Here is a 16,810-nt window from a genome sequence, read left to right on the forward strand (position 1 = left end):
TTCAATCTTGTTTTCCTTGAGGTGAATAGCCATTATTTGATCTGATAGTGTTTCATTTATAGTCTAAGTTGTGCCACCTCTTAAATTCTCATATAAACAAAAAATAATTCTGAAGTCTGTAATCTATGCCACTGATAATTTTGTGTAATATTTTGCAAATCCTAACTTTTACAAAATACTTTATTTCTTTTTAAGTTCGGAGATCCTATAAAACATATTTCCCTCATGTTTTCCTTTTACATGAACTTTTGTCATACATGTTTTTATGCACTTGAATTAACTTTTATCAAGTTTAAAAGTGTTGTAGAGTAAGTTGAGTGGGTATATACTTATATTGTGACAATTTTCATTTAAAAAATTAGCTTCATCTTCAAAAATTTTGCATGTATTTCTGTGGATCTTGATGCTGGATGATTATGAGTTTGAGGTTGATTATGAGTTTGAGGTCAGCCTGGGTAACTAATTCACCAAGAACAAAGAAAAACTGGAAACATATATGCACATAATAGCAGAACTCTTAAATATATGAACCTGAAACTGACAGTATTAAAGAGAGAAATAAACAATTCAATAATAAAATATGGAATTTTAATACCCAGAATTAAACAATGGATTCAACAGCTCATTGGAGTATAAGCAAGATTATAAAAGCCTTGAGCAACAGTATCAACTAATTTATCTCAACAGACAGTTATAGAATATTACTCAACTGAGGTTTGAACCCAGGATGTGGGCAGTCTCCCTGAGCTTTTTCACTCAAGGCTTAGTGCTCTGCCACTTTGAGCCACAGCTCTACTTCCAGTATAGTGTTAATATAGATGCTGTTGTGTCTTTTTCTTCTAAATATTGTCATTACAAAGATTTTTATGTTTGTCAAGAACATTGCTGTGTTTTCTGATCATTAAAGTGGGTTTCTGATGACTTAGTAACCACATCAGCCTACATTTGAATAGCTATTTAATGGCAAAGTATTTTCAGTGACTACTCCTTTATGCCCATGGTTAAATACACAAGTATTGTTTTAGGTGATTTAGAAGGTAAATTTAATACCCTCCATGCCATTAAATTGAACGATGTAGAACTACATGTTCAAGTATACTCAAAAAACATAAATATGCTTAACATTCAAAGACGCCATCAAAATTTAGCATTACAGTGACAAAAAGTTCATCAATATTAATTTTAATTATATAACACCATAACGGAATTGATTCCAGTTCCATTTCACATGTTCTTGTTCTTTGTCTATTGATAATTTTTGAATAAGATTCCCTAAGTAGAGCAGGTTGGATTCAAATACACAATGTATCTGCCTCAACTTTCCAAATATTGGGATTACAAGCATGAACTACCATATCTGAATATCGAGAATATTAGTTTAACATCACTGCCTCTTCCAACAATGAATAACTTTTGATTATTTATTTGACAAGCAGGGGTTATGCATTACTGACTGCCCTGCAAGAGAAGAAACAGATTGTGCTTAGCCAGAAGACAGACCAACAATGAACTCCAAACACTCCTATGTGACACTAAATGATGGTCACTTGATCCCTGCTCTGGGCTTTGGCACCAACAAACCTGAAGATGTAAGTCATCATTTGGTGCATGGTTCAAAGGAAAATAACCTAGGATGCAAAGAAGTTTATCTATGCTGTCAACACATTCATTTCTTGCCTGAGTATTTGAACTTACTTGGTTCTCAGGTTTGTCTTTTTATTTCCAGGATAGAGTTAAGCCATGTAAACTCCATCAGAGTTGGACTAGTTAATCACAGACAATTACATTGCATGTCATATTTTCCTGTATTTTTGATGTGGTTCTCAGAAGATCCCTGTCTCAAATACAAGAATACTGCCTGCCAGGTCACTTGCTTGGATGTTGATTGCATTTGGAGTCGTTCCTCAGTTTATTTCTATAGTTCATGAAGACTTCTAGAAGGCAAGATACAGAGAAACCAGAAAAGTTGATGGGGATAGGAAACAGAATAAAAGATGGAAAGGAACTTTTCTTTGGGTTTGGGGTAGCCTTTCACATCTGATAGTAAATATTGCATCTGGGATGAATAGAATTTCAATGTCCTATTTTCACACAGGGTGTGAGAGCACTAGCATTTAATTATCTTGTCAATAAAAGAATGGGGGGAGGTAGGTGGAGCACAATTGTTTAGGGGGAAGAATTACATATACCAGAGTTTTTTAAGAAAAAGAAAGCATATACTCTTACAGGAATCAGGAAGTGGGCATCCTGACTCAAAGATCAAGTGTGCAGAATTTGTCAGAGCATTAAGAAGTCATAATCATTAATTAGAATGCAAAGGGCAGGATGGAAGGCTTTCACACTGCATTATCCCTTTAAAAAGGAGATTGGCAAGGCTTTAAGCACTGAAGCCTCTGGCTGCCCTTTGTGAGAACATTTGGTGGGAGTCGTAATGGTAGGAATGGTAAAGGATGGACTTACTTATGCACTAAACATGATAAAAAGCAGCTTCCATCCTTTTTGAGAATTGAAGTGGAAAGACTATTTTTCCTTTCTTTGCTTTGGAAGATTGAAACCACAAAGAAAAAGAATATGTATCAAGGTTGGTATGCTCTGCATTGTATTATGTTCTTTCTGAGCAAGAGAGAGTAACATGGAAAGTTTAGTCCTTATATTGTACAAGCATGCTCTATAAAGTCCTGTTCATAAAAGTTAAAACAGAAAAATTTTTCCTTGATCAGGACATGTAATGACTCTCAATGTAATAATAGTCACATAGATACCATTTCTTCTCTAAATATGGACCCTAGAGCATATGGTATGGATTCTTTCTCTCTTCACCCTTCTTGATCACTCTAATTATCCATTTTCTGATGAATACTGAAATGGAAGTCTGTGTGATGTCTTCTCTCTGAAGCTTCTGTGTGTACAGGCCTTATGGCTCTGCCCTTTGGAAATATCTTTGGATATATCTGTTCCACTCCATTGGTGCTGCTCAGTGGTTTCACTGAGCTAAAGCTGAGCCCCCTGGTCTGGAAAAGAAGACTGTACATTATCATCACTTTCAAAAATAAACACAAGGTTGTTTCCCTAAAGATTCTTCCTAACCTTGTCTTTGTAACTTGCATGTTTTTGTTCTCTCTCACTTTTTTTTTCTTTTGTCAGTCATGGGGCTTGAACTTGGGCACTGTCCCTCAGCTCTTCAGCTCAAGGCGAGTGCTCTATCACTTGCATCACAGCAGCACTTCCAGTTTTCTGGTGGTTTATTGGCGATAAGAGTCTCATGGACTTTCCTGCCTGGGCTGGCTTTTAACCATGATCCTCAGATCTCAGCCTCCTGAGTAGCTAGAATTACAGGCATGAGCCACGAGTTCCCAGCTTTCTCTCTCACTTTTTATAAATAACCCAAATTTATTTGGCCATAATTGCATAGACAGGGATCAAGAGACCATGGTAGTCATTTTCTCTCAGATTCCAAACTGATCATCATTGTTTTGAGAAGATTGAAAATCATATAGAATATTTAATAATCATGCACTTTTATCTTTCAGAAAGAATAAATTTTAAGCTTTTATACATGTGTATTTATAATACATATTGTGTGATGACATTACATCATTGACTAATATAGTCATTATTTTTAACTATTATTTTAAATCACTTGGTTTTCATAATAATCCATTAATAATTTACCAGTTCCATTCTGAATTCCAATAATTATTCTATTACATCAAATTTTAGCCACCGATTACAAAATTTAATAAATTTAAGATATTTTCATTTCTGTTCACTTATGCATAATGTTCAGTAAGGCTGTGGACTGCAGAAATCAGTTCATAGGCACAGTGCATCTTGGTCAATGTTTCTCCACCCACTGCACCTTGCATAGGATGTGGCCAACTTTGTATTTGGCCATGTTACCCTGGACAATCAAGTTTCCCCTCAGCCATCTCTTCTAAGCAGATAAAGTAGAAATTAAAGGAATGTATGGAAAAACTTGCATTTTATTTCTACCTAGATTGAGCAAAAATGAGATGAAATCCAAAAGTTCCTTCTAGCAAAGCAAAGGATGCATTCCATGTATGTGAGAAATGGTGGCTGTCCAATAGTGAACTTGGAGGTAAAGGACGGGAAGTGTCCTGATAGAGCTGCATAGGCCCAAGGGCTCATTAAGAGTGGCCCACATGACTGAAGAAGGGAAAAATACATCCATTTTAAGTAGGTCTAGATGGAGGTAGTAATATATGTAATTAATTTTATTGAAGTTTATGTATGAATGGAAATGACATGATGAAATCCTTTACTATGTATAATTCAATATATGCCAATAAAATAACAAAAATTAACTTGCATAAAAATATAGTGATTCTAACTCTCTTCTTATACGTGAAACATTTCTCCCTTTATATTAGTTAATTTCTAGACCAGTAGTACCATTGGTTAATCATTACACAGGAAGTGACACAAACTAACCATTAGGTAGCAGCTAGGATGTAAGTTATTCAGTGTCCTATGCAGGAAGCAGAAGGAACAACATGAGCTTAGTCAGACAACTGACCAGCCATGTGTTGTAAAGAGCATTGTGTGAAACTAAATGATGGTCATTCATCCCCACATTGGGCCTTGGAACCTACACGCCTGAAGAAGTAAGTTATCCTATGGGTAAATGAAGAAGTAAGTTATCCTATGGGGAAATGTTGAAAAGAATTCTAAAATAATTGGGAGTTGAACTGGGCTATCAAGGCTTAGCTAATTCTTGTATGAGTGCTGGGGATTCACTTGGTTCTCAGATCTTCCAGCTATGCTCACACCTACTTGTATATCTAGAAATGTTTCACATATAAGAAGAGAGTTAGAATCACTATATTTTTATGCAAGTTAATTTTTGTTATTTTATTGGCATATATTGAATTATACATAGTAAAGGATTTCATCATGTCATTTCCATTCATACATAAACTTCAATAAAATTAATTACATATATTACTACCTCCATCTAGACCTACTTAAAATGGATGTATTTTTCCCTTCTTCAGTCATGTGGGCCACTCTTAATGAGCCCTTGAGAATACATTTTTCCATCAGCATTTAATCTGTCAAAAAAGGAAACATGGATGCATAAAAATGTATTTGAACACACATTGCTCTTTAGCCAAGTTTGAATGATCAGTCTAGCTCTGGTTGGCATCTAGGGACTTTGATGTCTTAGAAGCTATTTAAAGATAATGATGATGAGTGTTCCTAAATGGCTTATATACAAAAGAGGAGTATAGTTTTGCACTGTCTTCTTTTGAGAGATGGATTTGGCAGGTTCTATCAGAGGACTCCATGTAATATGAAAATCTTGGAAAGTTCTCTAACAGATTTCATTACAGACAGAGTTCCCATTTTTGTGAAGGGAGAGTTATAGGGAATTCAGCCTGTTTCACTGAAGAAGAATCACAGAAGCTTGCACCAGATTTCTTCTATAATTTTCCTTCCATTCTTACCCTTTGACCTTTACTTAGTGACCTCTTTATATTAATTGGATTATTGAAATAATCAGATTATTTCAATATGCTGAATTCTACATGAGGTTCCAGATAATATTATGAACAGGAGTTGTTTCTGGGGTCTAGTATATTATATATCATATATATATGATATATAATATATACAATATAATATGTAATATATATAAAATATATAATATATATAATAATATATAATACATAATATGTTATATAAATATAATATATATGTAATGTTTATATTATATATATTATATATTGTATATAATTAAAGAAGATTTCATGGGTTTATAATGGACTTAGAATGTAAAATTCTTTTTTTTTTTAATTTAATTTTATTTTATTTGAGAACATACTGTACAGAAGGGCTACAATTACATGGGCAGGATAATGCATACATTTCTTACCAAGCATTGCAGCCTCCTCCTTTGTTTACCCTTCACCTCCCTTCCCAGCCTCCCCCCTCCCCCCACCCAATTATACCCCCCCCCACCGACATTGTAAAGTTGGTTTTGACATGACATTTTGTACTTCTCATTGTTGCAACAGGTCCACCTGAATCCTTAAACGACTTGTTTGTCCCCATCTCCTCCACATGTTATACTGACATCAAATATAGTGAAAGCGGGGGTTACACTGTGGGGGAGGGACATACAAAGCAACAAAGAAATAATCTTATAAATGCGTTAGAAACACATGCATGAAAGAAATGAAAACATTAAAATACATATTTAAGGGTTCATTTTCCTAACATCACATTATCTGAACTTTTCCGCTTGACTCATACCTATACTAGATATTGCAAATAAGGGAAACCATGGGACCTATGCTTCTTTGGGCCTGGCTTACTTCACTTAATATAATTTTTTCCAAACCTTTCCATTTCCTAACAAATGGGGAAATGTCATTCTTTCTGATGGAGGCATAGAATTCCATTGTGTATATATACCACATTTTCTTGATCCATTCATCTACTGAGGGGCATCTGGGTTGGTTCCATATCTTAGCTATGGTAAATAATGCTGCAATAAACATAGTTGTGCTGGTAGCTTTAGTGTGGTCTTGTTTGTAAACATTTGGGTAAATGCCTAAAAGTGGGATTGCTGGATCATAGGGGAGATCTATGTGAAGTCTTTTGAGGAACCTCCATACTGCTTTCCAAAGTGGTTGAACAAGTTTACATTCCCACCAACAATGAAGTAAGGTTCCTTTCTGTCCATATCCCCTCCAGCATCTGTTGTTGTTAGAGTTCTTGATTTTTGCTGTTCTAACTGGAGTGAGGTGATATCTCAATGTTGTTTTGATTTGCATTTCTTTTATGGCTAGGGATGTTGAACATTTCTTCATGTCTTCTTCAGAGAAGCTTCTCTTTAAGTCTTTCGCCCACTTATTTATTGGGCAGTTGTTTCTTTGAGGATTTGTTGTTGGGTGGTTTAATTTTTTGAGTTCCAAGTATATTTTAGATATGAGACTCTTGTCCGTTGTATGGCTAGTAAAGATCTTCTCCCAATCGGTGGGCTTTCTATTGATCTTGCTAGCTATGTCATTTGCCCTGCAGAAGCTCTGCAACCTTATGCAATCCCATTTGTCCAACCTTTCTTTGATTTGTTGTGCTTCCGGGTCTCTATTCAGAAAATTTCGGCCTGAGCCAAGGAGACCTAGGGTTTCTCCTATTCCATCCTGTAATGTTTTCAGAGTGTCTGCTTTGAGTTCAAGGTCTTTGATCCATTTGGAGTTGATTCTGGTGCAGGGTGATATATAAGGATCTAGCTTTAGTTTTCTACATGTAGTTAACCAATTTTGCCAGCACCATTTAGAATGTAAAATTCTTGTTTAGCACAAAGACCCAGAAAATGTGAGTTTGATTTTGTTGTCCATGTTCAAAAGTAAATAAAGATGTAAATAGGGGCTGGGAAGGTGGTTCAGTGGTATAGTGTTTTGCCTTGCATGCATGAGGCTCTGGGATCCATTCCTCAGCATCACATAAGGAGAAAAAAGCCAGAAGTGGCACTGTGGCTAAAGTGGTAGAGCACTAGCCTTGAGCTGAAGAGCTGAGGGTCAGCGCACAGGCCCAGAATTCAGTCCCTCTCACTGGCAAAAAAAAAGGTGTAAATAAGTGTCAGTTCTTTTGAATTCAAGTAATTGGATCTGTATCCTCCAAAACAACATTTGGTGTGTCATTTACTATCACAGAAAATGGGAATTCAACAATCAGGGAAAGAGGCCTTTGTCAAATATGCCATCTTACAATGATTTGTAGTACAAATCTCTTTGGTCTTGTGAACTATTCTTTTGGCTTATTCTGACATCTAGTGACAACTTCTTTCTCCAAATACTACTTCTGGTTGCTTCCCTAGGTTTCCAAGAGTAAGGCCTTGGAGGCTACCAAGTTAGCTATAGATGCTGGCTTCTGCCATATTGACACTGCTTACACATACCAAGTGGAAGAGGAGGTAGGGCAGGCCATTCGAAACAAGATTGAAGAGGGCACTGTGAAAGGGAAGATATTGTCCTCACCTCAAAGGTATTGTGTCTACAGTGTGTAACTGTGCAAACGCATGATGTGATGTAAAGAAGAGAAAATTATGTATGAAATTGAAATAGCATTTGGCAAAATGTGCTTATTTGTGCACCTTTTATTCTCACTTATTTCCCATAGAGGATATATTATGTAAGTCACCTGTAATCCTAGCCACTCAGGATGCTGAGATCTGAGGTTCATGGTTCCAAGTCAGCTTGGGCAGGAAAGACGGGGAGACTCTTGTCTCCAATTAACCACCAAAGAACCAGAAGTGGAGCTGTGCAAAGAAGCTTGAGCAAAGGAGCTCAGAGACAATGCTCAGGTCCTACATTCAAACCCAGGACTGATACACTCACACATACACACACATATGCACACACACACACAAAGCAGTTTACAAAGATAATGACTATTTAGTGACTGTATACAAATTTATAACATTAAAATGCCTTTATGTCTATGTCTTTAACTCAAAGCACCATTATTCAGAATGGGCTCAGAGGTGATATAGACTATGCCAAAACAATGACTTCCCTTCTCCCTTTGCTTATTTTCTACATTTTCTTCACATTTAGAAGATCAGTTTTTAACACTCATAAATATCAGAGAATTGATATTATCTGGATAGTAAATGATTTTCAGTTAAATTGTACTGATTTGTTTAACATGTTGAAATGTTCAAAATGTGTACCTCCAGCTATGTACATATAAAGATGTTAGTTGTTCATGTATTAATGAATGAGAGATGTAGAGCCGTAATAAATTTATAATGTGCATGAAAAGTAATTCACAGATTTGAAGTCATTATTACTTGATTAAAAATTATCCTTTTTAAAATGTATTTCCAATTTCTATAAATTGATGAACAATAACCCAATATGATTGGGCTCACTTTGACAGGGCAAATAGAATGAAATTGAAATATGAAGGGTGTGTTTTCCAACATCTGTTTCTTTTAGGTACAGACATGCCAATCTGATAAGATATAAATGTCCATCTTTGGATCATTTATTAATCAAAGACAATTTCTATTCTTCAATTTCTGTAGCTTTGGTGTACTTTCTTTCATCCAAATCTGGTCCAGCCTAGCTTGGAAATATCACTGGCAAACCTCAAACTGGATTATGTTGACCACTATCTCATGCATTTATCATACATTGCCTACCTTCATAGGCAATGTATGATAAAGTTGGTGGGTATGAGCATAATTTCCACAAATGGTTGAGTTAAGCTTCTGTCAGGAACTGAAATAAAGTTTATTTGTATGCTTTTCCAACTATGCAAATATTTTAGACAAACATTACGGGATTTAGAGATAGAAACTTCAAGTGTGGCCTATATTTAGAGATCACAGATAACAGCTAGTAATGACTGGGCTTATACAATATTTTCCCCTACCATTACTAGAGGTTTCTTTATTGTTTCTCAGCTTTTTCTATTGGTGGTAAATGTGGCTTTGAAACAGTTTAAGTTTCATGGTCATTAGATATCAGTAGTTTTTCCACAACTCCCATGATCAAAGGCCGACTTGCATGCAGCCTTCTTTAGCCATCTTTGGTTCCGGTAGGTAAAGAATCTTCATAGTTAAGGCAGGTTCAAGATGGATGTCCATTGTTGTTGATGGTCCTTTCCAGAGAATCTTGCACATTTTAGGTTAGAAGAAACTGTAGTAATAAGCAGAGTTACCTAAGTAAAGTAGAAGATTTGAGAAGGTCTGGAGAAGGATTATTTAATAATACTGTATACAGGGGCTGTGAAGGTGGCTCAGTGGTGGAGTGATGGCATAGCATGTGTGAATCCCTGGGTTCAATTCCTCAGCATCACAGAAGCAAAAAGAAAAAAGCCAGAAGTGGCCCTGTGGCTCCAATTGTAGAGCACAAGCTGAGGGACAGTGCCCAGGCCTAGAGTCCAGGCCCCACGACTGGAATCCCCCCCAAAAATAATAATACTGTGTACATAATCAACATTAGAGAATAGAGTAACTCATTCACCCAAAAATATTTCTAAGAACTTAGTACACAAGCCACTTGGTAGAGGCTCAGTATGGGGAGTGAGTGAGGCTCTTCTCGCTTTCTTGTATGTTCAGTGACTCATTCCCTCTCATACATGGAGAAGTATTGCATGGGTAACAAATGGGTGATTAATGAGGCTGATTTAATTACTTCTTTTTAAAAAATAAATTTTTGTTGTGAAAATACTGTACAGAGGGGTTACAGTTACATGATCAAGGTAATGAGAAAATTTCTTATCCAACATTGTTGCCTGCTTCTTTTCTAGCAAGGGGATGACCTTTTTCCAACCAATGAACATGGGAAGCCAATATTGGACACAGTGGATTTCTGTGCCACGTGGGAGGTGAGTGAGTATTTGAAAGAAAGGCAACAGAGGAAGCTTGAAGAGGACAGCTGGGTGGTATGTCTATGTCAGAGAATTGGGTAAATTACGTTGGCTGTGGACATTCATTAGGTTTATGAGGATGTTATGATGGAGCAGTTGATGAATGCATTGATAGAAAACTATAGAGAAAAATGGAGAGAAGCAGAATCGAAGGCAATAGGAGTAGACATCTTTGTCTTCTTATGTAGTAATGTCTTCAATTCTACAATAAGGACCCAGAAATTCCTTTTCTGGCTGCCATTACATCTTTTGTTATTATCTTTATCAGTTTCCCTCTGCAAATCAATTCTAATGAGTTTAATTGTCATTTCTAGCCAGTGAAGGTAGTGGAGTTCTGGTTTTGTTTTGTTTGGTTTTTATTTTGAATTTTTTGGCCACACTTGGAAATCAAACACAGAGTCAAGGTAACCTCAGTTTCTCTAACACTGAGCACCACGTCTGGCTTTTTCTGTTTATGTGGTGCTGAGAATCAAACCCAGGGCCTCCTGCATGCAAGGCAAGCACTCTACCTCTGAGCCACCTTCCCAGTCCTGACTGCATTCTTTTGAACACTTCCATCTCGCATTTTTGTTGATGCATGTCTTCACTTCCACTTGCTTTGCAGGCCATGGAAAAGTGTAAGGATGCAGGGTTGGCCAAATCCATCAGAGTGTCCAACTTCAATCACAGGCAGCTAGAGCGGATCCTGAACAAGCCAGGTCTCAACCACAAACCTGTCTGCAATCAGGTGAGCTGTCTTAGCCTCTTCTTCTCCTTTTATTTCATTTTCATATTTCTTTATTACTATAAGGTTTTTTAATTTTTGACTTTTCAGTTGATCTCATTTGATTGGAAGGAAAGGTTCTAACACCAATGTCTTTGTCTCAGAAAATATAGAAGTCTCTCAATGGTGTCTCTGACAATTAAAAGTCTTTGTTTAAATGAGAGCACACATTAGTGTCTTGTCGATGCAGTATTTGGGCATATATGTAGAATGCAGCATTTGTTAAGCACACTTGAGTTTGCAAGAATGGTAAAATATTGGACTACAATATTGGATTACAATTAATGGGATAAGTCTAATATTGTCTGAAAAGATTGGGATGATAGTAAAGATACAGCAAACTATTGATAGACATTGGTAAGGGCTTGCGTGGACTTTCAATGCTTCTGTCTTCATCTTGGCTTACATGGATATTGGTACACCTACATTGAAAAGAAAGTGAAACCTGTGAAGGCTGTCCATGTTAGACTGCTTATGCCATTTGTTAAAGTGACACTAAAGGTAGAAGAAATGCATTCTGAGGAACTTACAGCAGAACACAGAGATGACTCAATGTCTGAAAATCATTTAGCATCTGTTTGCTTTCTGACCTAAGATTTTTTAAGAATTGGTCTTCTCTGTCTGGTTCGTTGCTAATTTTCTTTTTGAATCTTTCTACTCATAAGTGAGCATCTTTGATTTAAAAATAAAAATATCCCTTCAGTCTTTATATAGTTATTGACCCATTATGGATTTCCAAAAATATTAGAATGTTAATGTAGGTATAATATTAGACTTCCCTAATATTTGCCACTATATATATCTAACATTTAGAATAACTGATAGCTTGATACAAAATATTCATGTTCTCAATCCTGTATCAAAATTAATATGCTGATGAGTCTACAACCAAATCAGTAATATTTTGCTGAATCTCTTTGGAGCAAATAGTAGACATAATTCTTCCATATGGGCGATCTTCATGTATATATGTCCTAGAAATAAAGAGTTCCCTCACATAAACTTCCATTATTCTACCCCAAGATATTAATGGGAATTATATCTCAACATCTAGATCCAGTATGTATTCAAATTTCCCACAGTTCCTTTCTTTTGCCATGCTCCAATTTTTTTCCACATGCTCTTTCCTGTCACAATTCTAACACTCTTTTAACCTGAAATACTCACCAAACCCTCTTGTCTTACAGAATTACTTATGTTTTTGTGTCAATTTCTGTCAAGTAGGTATGAAAGTTGATAGAGTGCTGTATTTTTTCAAATAGAACCATACTAGGGAGCATGCCATTCTTGTAATAGTAAAGATGTTTATTTTCATCACTTGGTTGGAGTATTCCTGGCCACAGCTCTTTGTAAATGCATGATTTCCCATCATGTTATAAATATTTTAATAGTCTTTGCTTTTTAGTCAAACCTTCCATCTAAAGGAAAATGTTCACACAATTCTTGAGTTTCCATCAATGATTGTTTGGAAAATTATAGTTTGGAGATTTGTGGTTATTTTGTTTTAATTATTCTGTTTATTTATCTTAGAATACAAAAGCTTTTACTCCTCACCAGGATAAACTACCATTATTCTTGGGAGAAAAGAATCCTGATTAACCTTCCTCTTCAAAACAATGCTCTGATAAGGAATTGATCCAATGCTCTGATAAGGAATTGATTATTTTCCACAGCAGGGGGAAATAGTTTTGTCCCTTCTTTTTGTTGCTGTAGATCTATTTTTACAGTCTCATGAATATTTATTGACTGTATTGGTAGCATGGATTTTATTCATTACTGTTTCTAACGTATAACCTTGACTAAATGTCACCAGAAGAATTTTACTGAGCTGTTGTTTTGGTCCTCAGACTTGTTATTGTGAATCACTCACCAAATTCAAATTTCTTGCAAGTGTTGTAGAGGCATTTCCTTTGGTTTGTTTCCTGACTAGAATTTCTTATATCTTTGAAATGATAAGAAATTACCTGGTTACAAAGAGGTAATTGTGTTTAGTATTGATAATGTGGTCCACAAAACTAAGTTACTCAAGAAAATTACTTTCAAAAGCATACTCTGGTAATAGAGATAAAAAATTGATTCTTATAACAAGAAAATCACTTCATCTTGGTTATTTTAACTCAAATTTAATGTTCCATATATTCTCATTGTTCAGCTTTGTTTAATTTTTTTTAACATTTCTCTTTTATGTCTATACTGGGTTCAGATGTAATGTGATAGCATTGTGTCTTATTCACGTGTCGGTAGAGTGCCATCAACCAGGGTAAGCTGTTGGATTTCTGCAAGTCAAAGGATATTGTTCTGATGGCCTATGGTGCTCTGGGAACTCAAAGATACAAACGATGGTAATAAGTCCAGCAGGAAGTTTGCTTAGAATGTTACTTTTGAAGAGGTATCTTCAGTCCTATAGGCTCTGCTTTCCTGTTATATGGGTTGTGGGGCTTGAACTCAGGGTCTGGGTGCTGTCACAGCTTCACTTCTGGTTTTCTGGTGCTTAATTGGAACTAAGAGTCTCATGGGGGCTGGGGCTGGGAAGGTGGCTCAAATGCTAGAGCACTAGCCTTGAGCTGAAGAGCTGAGGGACAGTTCCCAGGCCCAGAGTTCAGGTCCCACTACCGGATGCCCTCCCCCCCTCTAAAAAAAAAAAGAGTCTCATGGGCTTTCCTGCTTTGATTGGATTCAAACCAAAACCTTCAGATCTTAGCCTCCTGAGTAGCTAGGGTACAGGCCTGAGCCACCATAGCATAGCTTAATCTCAGCTCTTTAAAGTACATTCTGAACTGGCTCAGGGGAAAATTTGTATTTAAATATACTCCTTTTGCTAAGCTAGTACTTCTGGTCTAAAATGGGCACTCAAGTGCATTCTGGAAGTCTCCTAACAAAACTGAGTACTCAGCCTCTGGAGTTCAGCACTTCTGTCTCTCCTTCCAGGGTGGACCAGAGCTCTCGAGTACTCTTGAATGATCCAGTTCTGGGTGCCTTGGCAAAAAAAGTACCATAGAAGTGCAGCACTGATTGCTCTTCGCTACCAGGTGCAATGAGGGGTTGTGACCCTGGCTCAGAGTTTCAAAGAACAGGAGATGAAAGAGAATATGCAGGTAATAAGGGTGTTGTTGGCGTCAGGGCTCCTGTTTACTGTTTATTCCTCTTCACTTGAATCCTCTGAACACATTTCTGGATCAAATGGTTGTTTGTGGTATTTCTTAGTCCCATGAGAATCCCAGTGCTCTTGAAAATTTTTTCTTCTAATTTACAATAGAAAAGATAATAGCCATAATGAATTAGGATTGGAAGAGCAATGAGAATTTTGTTTTAGAATTAATTCATCCATGCATAGCATATCCCTGTTCCATTGAGATAATCGTTTCTTCATTGATGGCAGTGAAGTTTTTTAATTTAAGTTTCATTATAAAGGTGATGTCCAAAGGGGTTACAGTTACATGTCAGGTAATGAGTACATTTCTTTTTGAACAGTGTTACTTCCTCCCTCATTTTCTCCCTTTTTATCCACTCCTGAACCCTCTGCTCCCAAATTGTATACTTCATTTCCAATATCGTGTCAAGAAATATATCTACTGAATTGGTTCACCCTTTGTCCCACATTTTTGTGATTCCTTTTTCCCTTCTCAAGATAAACTTGTATACAAGACAAAGGATACAGAAATGAAAAACAGTGACAACTGGGAAGAAACCAAAGGAAAAGGGGAAAGAAAAACATAACTGCACATAATGCTGTAAAAATTCTCTTGTTTCCACTTCTTGGAGCCCATTTGGGTATGCATTATTTTACATTGTCGTATGCATGTAACTGTTGAGCCATTATGATCTTCTCATAAGAATATCCTCCTTTATTTTCGCTGTGCAAATGTTTGGAGTGCTATTTTATTCATCATGCCCAAGTGTAATTATTTGTCTCCTACTATACTTTGGATTTACTTGTAGATTTAAATACATATTCTAGTTATTACAAATGAGGGAAACCATGCAATATTTCTTTCTTTGGGTCTGACTTACTTCTCTTAATGTATTTTTTCCAAAGTCTTTTCATTTCCTTACAAATGGGGCAGTGTTATTCTTTCTGATGGAAGCATAGAATTCCATTGTGTAGGTATACCATATTTTCTTGATCATTTAATCCACTGAGGGGCATCTGAGTTGATTTCATATCTTAGCTATGGGTAAGTAATAGTGCAGTGAACATGGTTGTGCTTGTGGCTTTAGTGTGGTCAGGTTTGTTGTCATTTGGGTAAATTAAGTCCATGATTTTTATTCTGCAAGTTATTATGGTTCTGTTTTGCATTTCCTTGTATATCAATACTTTAACTTCCTTACCTTAAGTTTCTTCACTGGTTAATTGAATTCTTTCCTGTTTTTTCATTGATCTAGGTTGATAGCCCTTTCCTTTCCCAGTAGATCACTTCTGTTATACTATTACTATAGTAGTTATAAAACAAACCATCCATACTAGAATGTTTATTTAGTTCAAGATCCTATTGTTAAGCAGGTCACCAGTGTCTTGCACCTGTAATCCTAGCTACTCAGGAGGCTGAGATCTGAGGACCTGGGTTCAAAACCAATCTGGGCAGGAAAGTCTGTGATACTCTTATCTCCAATTCGTCACCAGCAGAATGAGAGTAGTGCTGTAGCTCAAAGTGGTAAAGCACTAGCTTTGAGGGAAAAAGATCAGGGAGAGCACCAGGGACAGAGTTCAGTCCCTGGACTGACGAAAAAGCAAAAATAAAAGGTCTTATTGTTTTGAATCTTGCCCTTAGTTCAGCCTAAGTTAAGTAAAGGTTTTTCTATCTAGGCTAAGTTTGCAGAAATGTCAAGAACTGTCACATATTTTCAGGAAAATCAAACTATTCTGTCTTGTGATAGTGATTGGACCGGTTCCTGGACTCCTCAGCCCTCTATCAACTTCTTCCAACTAGTGCAGGGTTTACATCTTCACATAGTCATATACCAAGGCAATGTGTATCTACTTACATGCCTTCAATGGCCAGGCTCAGAAATGATACATCATTGGTTTTGGAAAATGCTAGTGAGTTACACAGTAGACAGATTCAAGTGATGCAAAAGTAAAAACATCTCCTACTGGAAGAAGTTGGAAATCTATGCAACAAAGGGTATGAAAACTGGGAAGTATAATTATAGGAAGGCATTTTAATAATTTGCATTCATATATTCTCAATAGGAGCTATTTTTTCAAGTCTTGATGTATCAGAATATCTCCTCCCGTCTGTATGCTGGCTTTGGTGTGTTCTCATGTACAAAAGTTTCTTCTTCAATTGTAGCATCCATTACTTTGCTATGTCTCTGGTTAGTGTCAGGTCTTTTGTACTTTTGAAACATAATAATATCCTACTTCATTGTGTTACTTACATTTCTCTAATTCAATTGTAGCATTTTTAAAAAATGTGAAATAAAGATCTATGTATATATACATAATTTTAAAATGGCAATCAAATGTTCTAAGTGAGAGTAATGACATTTATGGCTTCTTTCCTACCTTTGAATGTTTCATTTTCTCTCCCTTATTGGCTTATCAGTGCTAGACCCTCAGTCCTGTTGTTCCATATGGAAAAATATTTCCTTTGTGTTCTTGAAGAGTGTCTTACGTATCTTTGACAGAGTATTCTGTTA

At 36.3% G+C, this 16,810-nt stretch overlaps 1 pseudogene; it reads left to right on the forward strand.

Moving 5' to 3' along the window:
- LOC138805542 (prostaglandin-E(2) 9-reductase-like) overlaps window positions 1–16,810 on the forward strand; it is a 47,682-nt pseudogene that overhangs the window by 27,426 nt on the left and 3,446 nt on the right.

This window comes from Dipodomys merriami, unplaced genomic scaffold (genome assembly GCF_024711535.1).
Source record: "Dipodomys merriami isolate MVZ:Mamm:240054 unplaced genomic scaffold, mDipMer1.0.p SCAF_4, whole genome shotgun sequence".
In the NCBI taxonomy this organism is placed as follows: Eukaryota; Metazoa; Chordata; class Mammalia; order Rodentia; family Heteromyidae; genus Dipodomys; species Dipodomys merriami.